The sequence below is a fragment of the Galleria mellonella genome, unplaced genomic scaffold (assembly GCF_026898425.1).
Source record: "Galleria mellonella isolate WM207_F2 unplaced genomic scaffold, CSIRO_AGI_GalMel_v1 utg28, whole genome shotgun sequence".
Lineage (NCBI taxonomy): Eukaryota > Metazoa > Arthropoda > Insecta > Lepidoptera > Pyralidae > Galleria > Galleria mellonella.
The window spans coordinates 1232178-1251496 of NW_026442064.1; positions in this window are offsets into that span (position 1 = coordinate 1232178).

Consider the following 19319-nt stretch of genomic DNA (forward strand, 5'->3'; position numbering starts at 1 on the left):
TAATCTTTTAAAAGTGCTTGTAAACAAGTCTATTTGAATAAAAAATATTTAAATTTGAATTTAGGGGAGAAGGGATTGTTAGTAACGGGGACCAGCAGCCCCGTTGTTATTATCACCTCTGGAATTCATCGGGAATTCAAAAGCAATTTCAACTTCATCCTCGTCCATTACCCATGATAGCTGACTCTGTAAATTAACAGTCCAGGAGAGATTACCATGTTGTATAAAGATTGAAATCTATTAGGTCTTTAAACTAGAGGTTTTTTTATACAACTTAAAATGGCAAACAAGCTGACAGCGCACCTGATGGAAAGTGACAACAGTTGCCTATAGACACGAGCAGTACCATGAACATAACAGAGTGTACTGTTTCGCCCATGATACCCCCCCATGTTTTGCCATTCCTGAGGACTTAGGTGTTATTCTTCTGTACCCTGTAAATTCACTGCCATATCCCACCTTTCAAACTAAAACACAACCATGCAAACACAACTGCTCTAAAGATGGTCTTAAAACAAATAAAATAAGGATCCTGTTGCATCTGTCCCTGTTTCGATAGTTCCACTGGCTTGTTTCGAAATAACGTAATGCTATATATACATTTATTATTTATTATAATGCCATATATATATATATATATATATATATATATATAAAAGCTACTATCTTCTTATATGCTAGATACGAGAAGAGCATATTCCGTGTTTAGTTAAGTCGACGCAGTTGTAATGGTTTCAAAAGAACAATTTAAAATTGTTATATTTAAAAACCTGTTGAATTTGATCAATAGATATGCCCCACCTCTATTTTAAACTTGCACATTTTTTTTAACCAAAATTAACTCTGCTTAACTTCGACAAATCATAATCTAAAATCCAATTATCCTTACTCGTTATATTTTTATGCACATAAACATTTAAATAAATCGGTAAATCCGTATATTAAAATAACAATGTTAAAGCTCGTGAAATATGCGATTGGCACGTACTACCTCGGTCGTGGTCCTCTGTGAGGCTTAACGGAAATAGGCAGATAAAACTGTATCCAGTTAATCATCATTTATAACAGTCTGCCCTATAAAATATACGCTGGAAATGAAATTAAGAGTTTCGCAATAGAATTTTAGGGTTTTTACTTGTAAAGTTTCGGTGTACGCTTCGGCACCCTCGCCGAGAGGTTGAAATATCGCCACCGAGACGTTGATATTGCCATTTGAATTGTATATTCATGAAATTTTCCAAGTTTGCGTACGTTTGTTGTGTATGTTTGCTGTCGGCGACTCGTTTATTGGTGGCATTTATGCGCGTGGCATCAGGGAAAATGGTAAGTGTGAACTCGCTTCTAAAGGGCATAATCACACACCCATTCGCCCATGATCACCCACAACACCAACGGCATTGCAGGTGTGCTGCTGGCCTTCTAAAAAGGAATATGCTCTTTTCTTGAAGCTTATATAATGTCATATCCGTTCGGAAATACTGCTGCTGGAAGTTGATTCCAAAGAGTGGTTGTGCGTGGAATAAAGTGCCTTGAAAAACGCACGGTGGAAGACCGCCACTCGTCGAGATGGTTGGGATGAAACTTTAGTTTTTGGCGGGTTGTATTTACCATCAGGTGAGCCGCAAGCTCGTTTACTGTAAGCTGTTTTAACTTGCCAATGATGTTTCTCATATAATATTAATTCACTCATAACAATATTCATGACTTTCCAAATTTTACTCAGCTATGTTTTCGAGAGGAATTTTTTAAATCCCCTTTCATAATATTTTAAATACGAAAATTGTAATTTCCGCTTTTAATGCTTCTTTCCTTATAACCATAACAGCCATTGCCGGATACAAGTTTAATCCCATTAGAGGGGAAAATAAGCCCACTTCCTTATCGCAATCTATGGGGGAGGCTTATGTTCAATAATGGGTAGTAGTTAACGGTTGAAATGACCATGACGATGATAAGAGATAGATAGAGATAGGAGATTTCCTTTCTCTTATTTTGATATACAAATATGAAGTATTTGTATTAGGGATTTGCATTTTTTTTTTATACAACTCAGAAACGAGCTGACGACCCACCTGCTGGAAAGTGGTAACCGGCGCCTATAGACATGAGCAATTTAATAACAAATTATAAAATTAATAAAAAATTAGATACATTTTGTATATATTGTTTATTTTTTTTTTAAATTTGTATCATAAGTTCCTGTTCATGCCTCACTATATTGGGAAACTGTAAGTGAATTGATTCTCCGTGTGGTCCCGGCGTAGAATAGGCCACCCCTTCCTTTCCCGTGCGTGTTGTAAGAGCCGACTAAGGGAGGGCAAAAGATGGATAGCAAGAGATAGATAGCAGCGTCCCTGACTGACGGCCTGACTGCGGTTGCCAATCCGCCAGCCAAGCATGGCAACTACTGGCAACGCCCCCCCCCCCCCAAGAGGGAGGCTTATGTTCAATATTGGACAGTTAAAAGCTGATATGATGATAGTAATGTGTATAAGTAGTAAGTAGTGTAAATATATTTACTGATTAATTTGTTTCACGTTTCACTTGTGTTGACTTAAAATATTTCTTTTGTACCTTTGAAAATTTATTTCAATTTGTAACCAATACGTTATATACATAAGATTGAATTATATCAGAAAATGGTTAAAACAAAATTTAATTGATCTGAGAAAGTATTAATTTAATTACTTCATCATCGCCTCAGCCATTACCCGTTCACTGCTGGACATAGGCCTCCTCCATAGACTGCCATAAGGAACAGTCCTGAGCCACCTGCATCCACTGACTCCCTGCAATGCATTTGAGGTCGTCACTCCGTCTAGTGGGGAGTCGTCCTACACCGCGTTAGCCCGTACTGAGTGGGGGGAAAGGGATTGTTAGTAATGGAGGCTGAGAATCCCATTGCAAGCAATATACCCAACCAGGTCGACCTCCTCGCGGTTCCCCCTGGAAACTATCATGGTTAATTCCTGATGAATTCATCATGATGGGTTAACTGGCCTGTTTCCATTCTCATCTATCACCCTTCACTGGTGCTCCGCCAGCGTATCCCGTTAGCGCAGGCGGAGTTACCATACCATTTTCACCTATCAAAAAAAAAGCCCGTACTGAGTCGCCACTCAAGTACCTTTCTGCCCCACTGGTTGCATTGCTACTTCGGCTTGTTTATCCTTCGGACTATGTCGATTACTTTGATTCTTTTGCGGATATGCTCTTACATAATTTATATTGCTTGCAACACTGAATAAAAGCGCGTTTTATTTTGATTTAAAAAAAATACTTTTCAATATTTAGTCTGCCAAACGTCACTTTAGCTGACTATATTTTGACCTTTTTTTTCCTCGATGCTTCATTTTGTATAATCTAAGAGAATCATATTATAAGGCCTTTTGTACAAAGTCTGTCTAGTAAAAGTGAATGTAGGTTGGGCATTTATTATTTTTAATCTCGCCCCTCGAGCAGCTATAAAGTGGAACGGTAGACTGTGACCTCGAATCTCATTAAGTTGTTCCCGGTTCGATTCCATGTTAAGGGAAAAACTCGCTATTGATTGCTAGCGACGCTCTGGCCTCCATAATGAGTTTGCGAGATAGAGCCGCCGGTGGTGTAACAAAACCAAGTATCTACATTTAAATAAAATATTTTTATTTTAAATTTACTCGCTACCAAATTCTTTCGACGCTTCGTCCTCGTGACTAGGTTGTATTTGTTGGTGCAGAGTAATATTTAAAATAATATTAGCCTATGTCCTTCTGCATCTAGAATACTATCTGTAAAAAGAAATTACGTAATGATTATCGATCGAGACCTGATGGAAAGTGGTAACCGTCGCCTATAGACATGAGCAGTACCATGGACATAACAGAGTATACTGTTTCGCCCATGATACGCCATCGCCATGCGTTGCCATTCCTGAGGACTCAGGTGTTATTCCTCTGTACCCTGTAAATTCACGCCATATCCCACCCTTCAAACCGAAACACAGTCATGCAAACACAACTGTTTCACGGTTGAAACACGAATGGAACAGAGCTACCCAAGCAATCGACTTTTGTACAAAGTCTCCCTCTGGTAAAATAGTGAGCTTAGTTCTACTCTAAATAATATTAGAAAGGATAACTATTTACCTTCATTCTGAAAGGCTCTAGAGGAAGTGATTTTTTTTTAAATTCACTTCCTCTAGAGACTTCGTCAGATTTAAATCTCTCATATTTAATCAAGCCTCTTACACTTTTATAACCGAACACCAAAGAACACTATTACAATACTGATAAATTGTTATTGATAATAATAAAAATAATCAATGAAAGGGGTGATCTTAGATACTGCCCGCATAGTTCACCGGTTTCTCTCCCTGGGGCCCTGAACCCCGGCTGACTGTACTTCTGCCGGGGGTTACTTTGCCATCTTCAGTCCTTAAGAGGGGATGATGATGAGATGTGAATTTTGTTAAAAATAGTAATAATAATGATTGTTATTAAAAATAGTGATTGTCAGATACTGTGTTGTTAATTCGGCCTATCGAATTTCTCTTGGTAACTAAGATATTTAACCGGCTCCGTATTAACTGCTATCGTCTAAAAAAGGCCGTTAGGGAAATGAAATGGTTCATACAGACGCTTGTTCACATGAACTGTGGGGAACATCAGCTAGAATTTCGTGTTTACGACTAGGAAATACGCGAAAAATATCAATATTTTCCTTTTTTTCTTTTCTCTTAAGATGTGAATTATCCATGTGGCTTAAGGAGTACTTATTAATTTAAATTCAAATGTCAGTTAATAGCCGATATAATGATGGATAAATACTTTTTCAATCACATTTCCGTAATAGCTTCAAAACCTTTTTCTCTCAAATCTAAAACAATGAAACGCGACTGGTAAGGTAGTACCTACCGAACGTACAAGCACCCCCAAGATCATAAATAACGTACCGGCCCGCTACAATTATAGTTTCCTCCAAGCGCACTGACAGACAGACAGTTCGATTGCTATTCTAAGATTGATTACACTAAGTTGCTGAGCTAAAACGCGTTGTGATTAATATTATCTCAGGGGACTGAAGTTGGGAGGCGGTAAATTACTTTCGTACAGTAGCGCACAGACAACGGGATATTGTAATCGAATGTCCACAGAAATTGTATCGTTATCGTGTCGCAATGTTCACGCGATGGGAACAATGACATGTTGCAAAAAGTCTAAAGGTGTGTGCTTACTATCCCGTATGAATGAATTTCACGCGATGGGAACAATGACATGTTGCAAAAAGTCTAAAGGTGTGTGCTTACTATCCCGTATAAATGAATTTTACGCAATGGGAACAATGACATGTTGCAAAAAGTCTAAAGGTGTGTGCTTACTATCCCGTATAAATGCATTTCACGCGATGGGAACAATGACATGTTGCAAAAAGTCTAAAGGTGTGTGCTTACTATCCCTTATAAATGAATTTTACACGATGGGAACAATGACATGTTGCAAAAAGTCTAAAGGTGTGTGCTTACTATCCCTTATGAATGAATTTTACACGATGGGAACAATGACATGTTGCAAAAAGTCTAAAGCTGTGTGCTTACTATCCCTTATGAATGAATTTTACACGATGGGAACAATGACATGTTGCAAAAAGTCTAAAGCTGTGTGCTTACTATCCCGTATGAATGAATTTTACACGATGGGAACAATGACATGTTGCAAAAAGTCTAAAGGTGTGTGCTTACTATCCCATATGAATGAAAAATAAATGAATGAATTAATGAGTATATTTACATTATACAATATAGGAAATAAGCAAGACAATAAATATAACGATACAGTTGTATAAGTACAGTAAAGCAATCTTATTGCTGAGAGCAATCTTTTCAAGACAACCGCAGGGCGATGGACTAATTGTTGTACAAGTAGGCATGATACTATTGTATAATTAAGAAAGTTAACAGCTTAAACATTAAGAAAAATAATTATAAATGCCTATTATTAAATTTAAAAACAAAATAATTTATTATTTACATACATATATAAAAGGCGTACATATCTATTCAATATGTACATAATATTAGAACAAACATATAATAACAGACAGACAGATACAAGAAAAATAAATCGACATAAAATTAATAAATATATAAATAAAAAAGGCCGTGCGGTCCCGGAATAGAATAAACTACATATTTCTTTCCTGCGAGTGTCGTATGAAGCGACTAAGGAGGGCGAGAGATAGCAACGTCCCTCTTAAAACATCTCCAAAGCCTAACTGAGGTTATTAATCCGCCTGCCAAGCTTGGCGACTAATAGTAAACCCCCCGACAGGGGAGGCTAGGAGGATTATAACTGTGTACCATAGGGGGAAGGGATTGTTAGTAATGGGGATTAAAGTCCCTTTACTAGCAACATACTCTATTAGGTCACCCTCAATGCCTCTATATTTAGCCCTCCCCCCCTCCTTTAGACTACTTTGAAAAACGATTTAGAAGTACCTGCATGCACTGACTCCCTGCAATGTATTTGAAGTCACTTCATCTAGTGGAGGGTCGCCCTACACTGCATTCGCCTATAAGGGGCCACAATAACTTAATAACAATACATAACAAAAAACCAATCATTCAAATAAAATTTTTGTTAAAGTCGTTTGCTTGGGCACCTCTGTCCTATTCATGTTTCTACCGTGAATCAGTTGTGTTTGCATGACTGTGTTTCGGTTTGAAGGGTGGGATATGGCAGTAAAACAGGGTACAGAGGAATAATACCTAAGTCCTCAGGAATGGCAACGCATGGGGGGTATCATGGGCGAAACAGTATAGTCTGTTATGTCCACGGTGCTGCTCATGTCTATAGGCGACGGTTACCACTTTCCTTCAAGTGAGTCGACAGCTTGTTTGCCGTTAGTAAATAGTATAAAAAAAAAACATAATTACAAATTCTCGCATGTAATATAGGAGCCAAAAGCGTTTCTCTCACGAGGTTTAATTTACGATTTATTTTCGTATAATTTACTTTTTGCTGTTACTCTAATTCCTTTTAGCAAACGCGGCCGTGGCCCAGCGATATATTTTAAGTAATTCTCGTCCCATGTGAGGCCAGCGTAAGGTCTATCTTTTATCTTAATAAACATTTAGCGACACACGTACCAATATACCTTTTTTTCTGCTACAACAATCGACATGTGAAGAGGAACATAGCTTCACGTTGGCAATTAAAATAAAATAGTTACATTAGAACGACTGTAAAAATATTCCACTTTGCTACTTTTTTATGTGTGAAAATGGAACGATGAATGGACTACTTAGTCCATTTATCGTTCCATTTTCATAATGATACTATTATATGTATAATATGTATGATGCTCGCCGTGTGGTCCCGGCATAGAATGGACCATCCCTTCCTTTCCCGTGGGTTTACCAGAGGGAGACTTTGTACAAAAGTCGATTGCTTGGGTACCTCTGTCCCATTCGTGTTTCAACCGTGAAGCAGCTGTGTTTGCATGGCTGTGTTTCGGTTTGAAGGGTGGGATATAGCGTGAATTTACTGGGTACAGAGGAATAACACCTGAATCCTCAGGAATGGCAACGCATGGGGGGTAACATGGGCGAAACAGTATACTCTGTTATGTCCATGGTACTGCTCATGTCTATAGGCGACGGTTGCCACTTTCCATCAGGTGGGCCGTCAGCTTGTTTGCCATTCTAATTTGTATAAAAAAAAAAAATAAAAATAAAAGGGTGTCATAGGAGGCGACTAAAGAAGACGAGGGATGGGCAGCAGTGCCCCTCTTAAAACATCTCCAAAGCCTAACTGCGGTTGCCAATCCGCTAACGTGGCAGGTACTGATAAAACCTCTTGATGGGAGGCTTATCTTCAGGAATAGACAGTTAAAGGCTGATATGATGATGATGATGATGATGATTTATCTATAATTTCATCATTCAACGACGCTATCTTATCTACAGGCAAAATAAAATCTTGTTGAACTCTGTACACGATAAGACGCTGTCACTCCTGAAGCGACATCCGACAGGACCAGTTTCCCAATTCGTTCGTGAATTCTCGCTTCATTTTGTCGTAGTCGGAAGTCATTTTGTTTTATAAAGAAAGTCGTCGTAAATCCCCATTAACTTTCCGTCACATAACTACCTGCGAGTGGGGACTCGCTGCGAACTATCAAATATTTATGTACGTTTGAGTAGCAGCGGGAGATGTATGGTTGTATCTATATATTATAGTTTCAATAATTATTAACATGAAACTGAATTTGTTTGTTACCTTATAGCGCTTTAACAGCTTAAATACGATAAACGGTATAGTAACCCCGCCTTCGCTAACGGGATACGCTGGCGGAGTACCAGTGAAGGGTGATAGATGAGAATGAAAACAGGCCAGTTAGCCCATCATGATGAATTCATCAGGAATTAACCATGATAGTTACCAGGGAGAACCGCGAGGAGGTCGACCTGGTTGGGTATATTGCTAGCAATGGGACTCTCAGTCTCCATTACTAACAATCCCTTTCCTCCCTGCCACTTGGAGGTCGACCTGACGGTAAATGTATAATATTAAGTACAAGACATTCTTTTTTTAATAGAGAAAGACATAAGCTACTTTTTATCACGCTTAATCACTATATCTCGGCCACACGTGCGAAGTCGCAGGTAAAAGCTTGTATTGCATATATTTTTAAACGTACCGGATAGAAGTAACCAATTCCCAAGTGATGCGAATTCAAGCCCTGAACTAAAAGTCGCGAGTTACCCGTATTTTCTAGGTATCCCCGAATACCGTGTTTCAGTCACATTACGACGCCCATAGGAATAAAAAAAGCCGTGTGTATACATGAAAAACTACAAAGTAATAATAAATGAGATTTGCTGTTAAACATATGTTTGGAAATGTTGGTACGTATCTGTACACTCACATTAATCTATGGTCTACACTGTAGTAAAATAATTTAGGGCAGAAAATTTGTACATTGTGTTTTTTGTTTACGTAAGTATAAGTTTTTTTTTTGTATTTTATGTACCTACGTAAAAATTATTAATTCACTCTTGCGCCACCTGCCCACTTCTATCTGTTCTCCTTTAACCAAAGGTTGTCTGTAAGAGATTGCCCTAGCGATAAGACCGCCTTTTGCACCTTTATGAATATATTTTAAATTTTAATATGTACTTTACACTACTATATTTTAGTGGAATTGTTTATATGTCATTATTTATTTTTATGTTTCTAGTGCAATAAAGACTTAAATAAATAAATAAATAAATATCTTACTACTTACATTATTTTACTAATGTAATAAAATATTTATACGTGGGAGATATTTTTAAAAAATATTAGGGGTCTTAATAAGATCTATAGTAGCCAAAACAATAATTTTTTGAAATTTTATCTGTCTGTATGTTTGTACAGACAACACCCAAAAACTACTACACCAAATTGGATAAGGTTTTCACAGTTATGTTCCTGAAGATGTATAATTATTTACATTATTGCATTTCCATTTGCATTTAAAAATTACGGTACTTCCATCGTGCCTCCGATCAAACTGTTTATAATTACTCCTCTCCATACAAAAGTTGCCTGGAAGAGATCGCTCTTAGCGATAAGGTCGCCTATTGTTTTCTCATTGTGATTATTTCTTGTAATTGTTTATATTTATAATAAGTTTACTATTGTAATCTTTTGGAGGAAACAATAAAGAGTATCTATCTATCTTTCCATATTATTAGTTTTCCTACATCTAAAATTTCCGCTTACGAATTAGGGGGTAAAAAGCAGAAAGGAAGAATCAATATGAGACGAACCGGAGGCATGATACCTTCGTATCCATTCTATTGTATTTACTCTGTGATATACACTGTACTACTGATGTGTATAGTTACCACTTCCCATCAGGTGGACTATCTAATTTACCATTTCCGATTGCATAAATAAAGAGAAACCTCTCGAGGTACGAAAAGGAACGTGTTCGGCCGAGTAACGCCGCGGGGAATGGCTAGTATACTTCACATCTAATTCAAGTTGAAATTCGACCCGTGAAACATTGCAGGCGAATCTTGGGGGACTTGAAGGGTTTGGCCACACCATTCTGCCCGCAATTTGTTACAGTTACCCACACAGCCTCGTCGGACCCCACTGACCCTCGTGTCGGTACGTTCTACTCTAATAATGTGAGTACACTAATGTTAGTGATGTGCCGAGTCAGTCTTACTCGAATTTTCCGACTCGAATTCCGAATAAAGAGCTGCTAAATTCGAGTATTCGATATACAGAGTTGCTATATAATGGGGTCGATTATGCAGTGTCGTTATCTGTTTTTATCATTAGACTGAACATAAATCTCTCCTTTGGGGATTTTTACTAATAGTTGTCATATTTGGAAGACAGATCGGCAAGTACAGTTACGCTTTGAAGATGTTTTAAGAGGGACGCTGCTGCCCATCCGTCGCACTCTCTTAGTGCCCCTTACGAAACCCATGGGAAAGGAAGGGATGGCCTATTCTTTGCCGGGACCACTCAGCAATTATATCTGTATTTAACACTAATTACCTAATTATATATATGTATGTGTGTATATACATACTTTCTTAAAATACGCTCCACATTCCTGAGCATAACGTGTCTCTACCAGGACTGACTGTTACTCCTTAACTTTTCTATCACTGGCGCTACTTTCTAACTTTCTCTTATACGAGGTTTGTCCGGAAAGTACGTATAAAAGTTTTTTAAAAATTTTATTTTACAATTATTCAGGTAAATCAATTTTATCCCCTTCAAAGTACTCCCCCTGTGACATAATGCACTTGTGCCAACGCCGTTTCCACTGTGAGAAGGCTCCTTGAAAGTCCTCTGGTTGTAGGTTTCTCAGCTGCCCCGTCGTAGCTTTTTTTATCTCATTTATGTCCCCCAAATGCCGCCCCCGAAGTACCAATTTGGTTTTTGGGAACAAGAAGAAGTCACACGGGGCCAAATCAACTTCCAACCAGTCCTCACAGCAAGCAACTCTTCGTGATTTTTGATCCGGGGACAAAAGCTTGGGAACGATCTTGGCGCAAATTTTTTTCATTTGAAGTTCGTTTCTTAGAATTTCGTGGACCACGGTTTTGCCCAAATTAAGCTCTTCAGCCACCTGTCTGACCGTTAAACGACGGTCCCCATTAACACAAGTTCGAATTCTTTCCACGTTTTCGTCGGAATGTGAAGTGGAAGGACGTCCTGAACGTGGGTCATCTTGAACGCTTTCTCGGCCCTCTCTGAATCTTTTTAGCCACTTGTGGACGGTTGGTTCCTTCACAGCATCATCCCCATAAACTGTTCTGAGATCGGCAAAAATTTCACGGCCATTCTTGCCGAGTTTCGAGAGAAACTTGATTACGACGCGCTGCTCTTCAACGGAAGCGGGCTCCATGCCGACGGGGTTTCGTTAAGAGGTAACTTCACAGATGGCGTGACAAGCCAGTTCGCACCGCACGGCGGTCAGACCAGAACTGAAGCATTGTTAGGGACATAAGGAAGGGGTCCTGCGCTTACCTGGCCTCCCCACTCCTCTTTCTCGCATTCCAGAACACTTTTATACGAACTTTCCGGACAGACCTCGTATACTCATTAATTTTGTCCACTCTTGTAGGTAAATTAAAAAAGTACTCGAATAAATTTTAATACTCGAATGTTTATAACACATACTAATAAACTCGAATTTGTTCGGGTCCTCAGACTCGAATTAATGTTTTTTTTTTTTGGGGAATATTTCATAATATTCGAATATTAGAACGAGACGGTTGTGTAGGTACATCACTAGTTAATATCTAGCTAGTGAACTAGAAAAATGCTTCACCTTTATTTGAGATTGAAGGGCGATATCTTGGAAATGGTTTGTTATGAAATAAATATCAACTTTAATAGAAATAAAAAAAAAAATTATGTTTATGGACACTACGCAGAGATAGAGTAACAAATAAGCCCCTATTCCTAAAAACGTCACTTCTTATAAACCTACTAGCTGACTCGGCAGACGTTGTTTTACCATATACATTATTTTTAGAACTATACATGAAAATTTATCGTACTACAATTATTATATTCGATTGACATCTTGCAACCCTATTGCTGCATATAAAAATCGCGATAAAAAAATAGGGTATTGATCGTAAAAGGATGAAAATTTAAAGTTGTATGTATTTTTCAAAATAAAAATAAAAAACTTTGTTAAAACAATAAAAAAATAATAATTAGGGGTTGGTCACCCTTATCATTGAGAAGTATGAAAAATAGATGTTGGCCGATTCTCAGACCTACCCAATATGCACACAAAATTTCATAAAAATCGATAAAGTCGTTTCGGAGGAGTTTGGTAACAAACACCGCGACACGAGAATTTTATATATTAGATTACAGATATTGAACTGTTTTGTCGCTTTCTTTTTGAAATTACCAAATTAAAAAAAAGTGACAAACAATTGTATTAGATACAGTTATATATTTATAAATAGACTTGTAGACGGTTTTAATTTTTATCAATTGATATGCGAGACTTAACAGTCGTTTACTTGGTTACCTACGTCCCATTTGCGTTTCTGCCGTGATACAATTGTGTTTGCATAGCTGTGTTTTTTTAAAGGGTGGAATATGGCAGTGAAATTAATGGTACAGAGGATTAGGGTAAGATAAGGGATTGTTAATGATGGGTAGATTAATCCCCATTGCTATCAATATACCCTATCAGGTCGACCTCCACGCGGTTCCTCTGGAAACCATCTTGAGTAATTTATCGTTCGTCACTAACGTTCGGGCTAACTGACCTGCCTGGAGGGAAAGGGATTGTTATGTAATAGAGACTAAGAATCCTATTGCTAGCAATATTCCCTGACATGTCGACCTCCCCGTGGTCCCCCCTGGAAACCATTGTGCTGAATGCCAGGTGTATCCATCACAGTGAACTAACTGACCTGCCTCTTCATTCTCACCTATCATCCCTCTCTGGTGCTCCACCAGCTTACATCGATAGCGCAGGCGGGGTTACCATTCCATTATCATACTTTAAAAAAAATAACTCATAAATAATTAACCAAGATTGTTTCTAAGTACTTGGAGAATGTAAATTTCTAGCAATGGGGCCGCTAGTACCCATCATTAACAATCCCTTTTCCCCGTCAGACATTATCACACTGGCTCATTAACTGACTCAGCAAAAGACCGCCAGGTTCAACTTATCGGGATAAAATATCAGTTAAAGCAAACAATATATGTACATTTTCAAAACTTCATTAAAATCGATTGTGTGGCTTCCATGTCTGAGCGTGGTAACACGAGACTTTTATAATACGACATTTGAGATTTTGCTTCTGAGCAAGGCTTAAATTAAATTAAACATGTGTTGAGTTTAACTTCCGATCTTTTATTTATGCAATTTAGAATGGCAAACAAGCTGACGGTGCACCTGATGGAAAGTGACAACAGTCGCCTATACACATGAGCAGTACCATGGACATAACAGAGTGTACTGTGTCCCTCTAGATATTATAGATAGATAGATATTTTAGGTGTTCATTTTGCGGAAGTTCATACCACTGGTTTTTTTTTGATGGGTGAAAATGGTATTGTAACCCCGCCTGCGCTAACGGGATACGCTGGCGGAGCACCAGTGAAGGGTGATAGATGAGAATGAAAACAGGCCAGTTAGCCCATCATGATGAATTCATCAGGAATTAACCATGATAGTTTCCAGGAGGAACCGCGAGGAGGTCGACCTGGTTGGGTATATTGGTGGCAATGGGATTCTTAGTTTCCATTACTAACAATCCCTTTCCCCCCTTATACCACTGGTTGTTGGATTAGAATCATTTTGTTTAATTCCGCTGCCATTAGTATGTGTGTGACTGCCAACACTCGAAGGTTGATCACCACTATTATTATTACCAAATGTTTTCCAACATTTCATCAGCATATCGGCCTTTAACTGTCCACTGTTGAACATAAGCCTCCTCCTTGTGAGGTTTTGCCAGTAGTTGCCACGCTTGGCAACCGCAGTCAAGCTTTTGATGATTATCTATGATTATAATATCTCGTATTATGCCTCTGTTTTTTTTTTTCTTTTTCCAATGTTCTCTAACCAACGGTTGTCTGGAAGAGATTGCTTAGCGATAAGGCCGCCTTTTGTACCATTTCTTATTACAATTAAATGTATTTACTATTCTATAAATGATGCAATAAAGTGTAAAAAAAATATATTTATAAATAAAATTATCGTAACGATTTGGAGCACTTTTCAAATCAGAACACCCATTTTAACGACCATGCAAGCGCACCTGCTTCACAGTGAAAATAAGAATGGAACAAAGGTATCCAAGCTGACGGCTTTTGTGCGAAGTCTCTCTTTGTCAATCCGTCATAGGTAGCTCGATATTATCTGTACCCCTGGTATATAAAAAAAAATCGTTTATAAATAAATAATTTATTTATATTCTCTTCGCAATCCATCACAGTAAAGGCTGATATTATTTACACTTATTTTCCAAAAATTTACGCCGTTAATAAATAATAATTCAAATTGACTTAAAATAAATTTATTACAATTACTGTCAATTTTTAATTTACTTTCTTACGCGACATCTATTAATACCAATGTAAACTTATGATTCGTTAAGCAATATATTATTAAATATTCATGCTACCTTAGCGTTTGCTTCATTGAGTATAGATGTTTCCACGATCTGCGAATAGATGGCGTTAAACCGCAGTGTACTCCTTTAGATTTAAATGTAATAACTTATAAATCTAAAAATTAACACAATTGCACAAATACATAGATCATATAACATAAAAGAATCACCATATCTTTCTGGTGCCTTTGTATTAAGTCAAATGCCTTGGATCTCTATTCATGTTTTTACCTTCACACGATTATGTGGCATAAAAAATTCGAATTGTACGATATGACAATAAAATTGTAGTAAGAAACCATTCGACTCATATTACGTTTAATCTATTCAGTTTCTTACGTTTGTACATATCTACTTCTAATCAACCTAAAAATTGTCACATTTAACAAATTTAAGCCATCTTATTATAATATTTCACAATTGTATTTATTAGATCCAATATTATATCTTAACATAAAATATTTTTTATTCTAAAACCACAAAGTAACAATGTACATTTTGTATATGGAAACACTGAAAAAAAAATATTTTCTGTCAAGATATAATATTGAATCTTAACTTTAGTGATTGCTGTTTCTCACCTTTTGGTTACTAATTACCCAATGAATTCTATATTCTCCTTTTTATAATGACTTTCATAACAAATTTCTATAAAAAATGCCATCTAGCGGTAATAACTGTACCGTAGTAGTAGATGGTGCTATGACCAAAAATATTCAATAAAAAAGTTTATCCTATATGTACATATATAGATTATATACATTATATTTATCGTGTCATCTACGTATTTTATTGTGTGAAACTAATAAAAATACATTTGTCTAAAACAAGTATAAAAAATACTGATTTAACTATTACCCAATTTGTGCAATAACATTTTGTAAAAATAATTTGGCAACCCTATTTCATGATTGGCAACCTCATGTCTAAAAACGAAAGTTTGGATTTGCCGCTTCTTTTGTAGTTTGTTTTTTACCTAGTTCTCTATGATACCTACTAATATTTTGAAGCTTTCAAATGATTTTAATAAAAAATTTTAAATGTTTATAGTTTGTTCCAATAAAATGGAGGATCTGCTAGGAGCAAAACATTTACCAGATCTGTTAAAGTAAATAAGTTGATTGTTTTTTTGTAATGTATAAAAAATACTTAACCAATTTGAAATATTCTTTCACGTATAGAATCCTACATCATCAGTGAGAACAGGTGCTATATTTTCAGACATTCTACCTACCTATCCGTGCGAAGTCAGGAATAGTTACGACTTACGCCAGTGTTAGGACATTGTCAAGCTAATTGGCGTGGAAGTCAGGATAGTGTCAAGTTCAGGACATGTAATCAGTGTTTGTTTGTGGTGTTTTGAACACAAAAGAATCAAGTTTGTGTAAACACTGATCGAGGTGAGGCAGTTTCGTTATCAAGAGAAAAACACGAGGGATTGTGGCTCAAACTCTTATGTAAGATGAGATTTGAGTGTAAAAAGATTTTAGTGTATGAAGATCACCAGCAAGCAGGGTCGATTCTGTGGGATCATTACCATCCAAATTTATCTTTACAACTAATATTTTGTTTTCATGAAGTATTTTTAATAGGCTTAAGTAACAATTGTTATACATTTAGTATAATAATTGTGATTTAAAAATCTATTAGAAATTTAATTTATATTCGTTTTTACAATGAATTTTTAAAATAGATATTTTAATTTCAGAGATTGGTGCCACTGATTTTTCTTCAGTGATTCATGAGTCATAAAATATATGGTTCTAATAGTTTTCATGAAAAAAATTAAACACATTGGATTTAAAAAATTATTTTATTCAAGATAAAGTATTCTTATAGGAAAATAAAGCTAGTTACATTATAATGAGAGATCACGTTGTTTCAATGATAAAATTTTACAATATTTAATGTAATAATTAGTATCAAATTAAATCAATTCCCTAGAACTATGCAGATGTGTAGGATTACAAATTACAATGTGAATATTGGCAGCAAATTAAAGTAAATATTTTTACTGCAAACATAAAAATACTAACCTAAATAAATAAAAAGAAAATATCTAAATACTAATCCAGATAAAAAAATAATTAAATAAAAACTAAATCAATGCTGCCACAATAGAAGTTAAAACATAATTATTCTCCCACAATAAAGTTACAACTTGTCTAGTGCCGATACAACATTACTGCCAACAATTAAAAAGTTATACTCGATCGATCATAGCCAATACTAGAAATTTTATTGCAACTATCCTTGTTGCAGACTAGTTTAAATTCAATATTAATGGAATTATTGGCATCGATTTCTATAAACTTACCTCTAAAATCCCAATTAGATATCGCAGTGAAATCATCATTGTAAGAACAAATGGGAGAAGATATAGTTTGTAATGGGGAAGTTAGTCCCTTTTACTATCAATATACTCTGTCAGGTTGACCTCTACGCAGTCCCCCTGGAAACCATCGCGACTATTGTTGAATTCATCACGATGGGCTAACTGACCTGCCTTTTTATCCTCTCCTAGCATCCCTCACTGGAGCCCCTCCAGTGTGTGTGCCATTAAAAAATACAAACTAATTCCATAAAACAATAATTTCGTAAAATTATCAAATTAAAGTAGTAGATTAAGATATAAGTTTACAGAAATGGATCCACAGAATCCATCGTACTAATCATACTTTTTTAACATATCATGCCTCCGATTTTTTTTTATACAACTTTGAATGGCAAATGAGCTGACGGCCCACCTGATGGAAAGTGGTAACCGTCGCTTAAAGACATGAGCAGTACCATGGACATAACAGAGTATACTGTTTCACCCATGATACCCCCCATGCGTTGCCATTCCTGAGGACTCAGGTGTTATTCCTCTGCACTCAGTAAATTCAAGCCATATCCCACCCTTCAAACCGAAACACAGTAATGCAAACACAACTGCTTTACGGTTGAAACACGAATGGGACAGAGGTACTCAAGCAAACGACTTTTGTACAAAATTTCCCTCTGGCTCCGAATAAATACAATTTTATTACTTTATATATAAAAACTATAATTTTATAATAATAATAATAATAATAATTTATTTACAATATATTGGTGATTGCCAGTAGCAGATCTTAAGTTACAGTTGTTCAACATTATTTACCATTTCGGTGTGTAAATGTTTTTTTTTTTCTTTTTACAATATCCAAAATAATAGACATAATATATATTTTTAGAATATATTTAAAATAAATATATTTTGAATCCACCAAAATATGAAATAAAGAAACTTGTGAATTTTTTTTTTTATTAGCACCATTTTACGAATGACAATGAAATGAAAGAGTATCCAGTTGATGTCTATACAAAGAGATTACTTAATTATTAGTAATCAGTCGAGTGATCATCATCATCATTGGAACAATCAAATCAATCAAACTTTAATATATTTTTTTTCTTTTTTTATACCACTGATATGGCAAACAAGCATACGGTCCACCTGATGGTAAGTGGTTACCGTAGCCTATGAACACCTGCAATACCAGAGGTATTACGCGCGCGTTGCCGACCCTGAAGAAACCTCTTTACCCCCTTTTGAAGAACCCCATGCTGTAGTCTCTTGGGAAAACCTCGGCAGGGAGCTCATTCCACAACCTGAGTGTTCGCGGGAGGAAACATCTCTGAAACCGCGCAGTACGCGACCATTGAGGCTGTAGGACATGAGGATGAACTCCCTGTCGATGGCGAGCCGTACGATGGTAGAAAGTGGCTGTGGGCATAACTTCGTAGTAGTAACCTTATTAACTTAGCCCAATTGAGTACTACAGTTAACTAGCAAGATTTGAGTTTATCCAGACTTGGTTAGGTTCTTTTGTGCCTAATTTATAATTTATAATGGACAAGTTAACATTAGTATATTACTAAATTTGACTAAATTACTAGTGTAATCTAAACTAGGCTTCAGCTGTCTAAGAATGGCACGATTTGGTACCTAAGTTTAAGTCTTAGACATTTCTCACATTATCCGATAATTTATAACGCGGAGTACCGTCTATCAGTGGCGACAATAAGATGTCAATATTTCCTTGTTTATTTATTTATTAAAGCGCGAACCTTACAAGTTGTGGTCCAAATGTCGTTGTTTATAAACAACTTTATATGCAGATTACAACTAATGCTTAGACTATTTTCTCAAACATCCTTGGAAATGTGAGCATTATTTTGACAATCTTCTTCGAGATAAATCAAAATTGCCATACTGGCCAGATACATGTGGGCAGCGGCCGGCAAAAAATGTATGAAAATCCATATCTGTCGTGTTTTGCAGCCAGATAAATTACTATGTAAACTCATATCTGTCCTGTAATTTAAAAATGGAATGACCTTTTATTTCGAAACATGGCTACCAAGGAGGTAACTAATAAAAGGTTTTATTTAAATTTCGAACTGGCTTGCCGTTTATTGAAAAAAAAAAACAAAGGAACATTATGGCGCGTGAAAAATTATTATTGTTTGTTATTCGTCATTGAACTTAATAAATAAAATTGTGTTTTTTATTTCCGCGCATTGTTTGAGAAAATTACTATACAAGCCTTGGCCACAACTAGGCATAGGACTCACATATGTAGGCCTCGGCTACGCCTCGGCCCACATTTGCACGTTCGTCCGTCAATACCTCAATTGCTGGCCG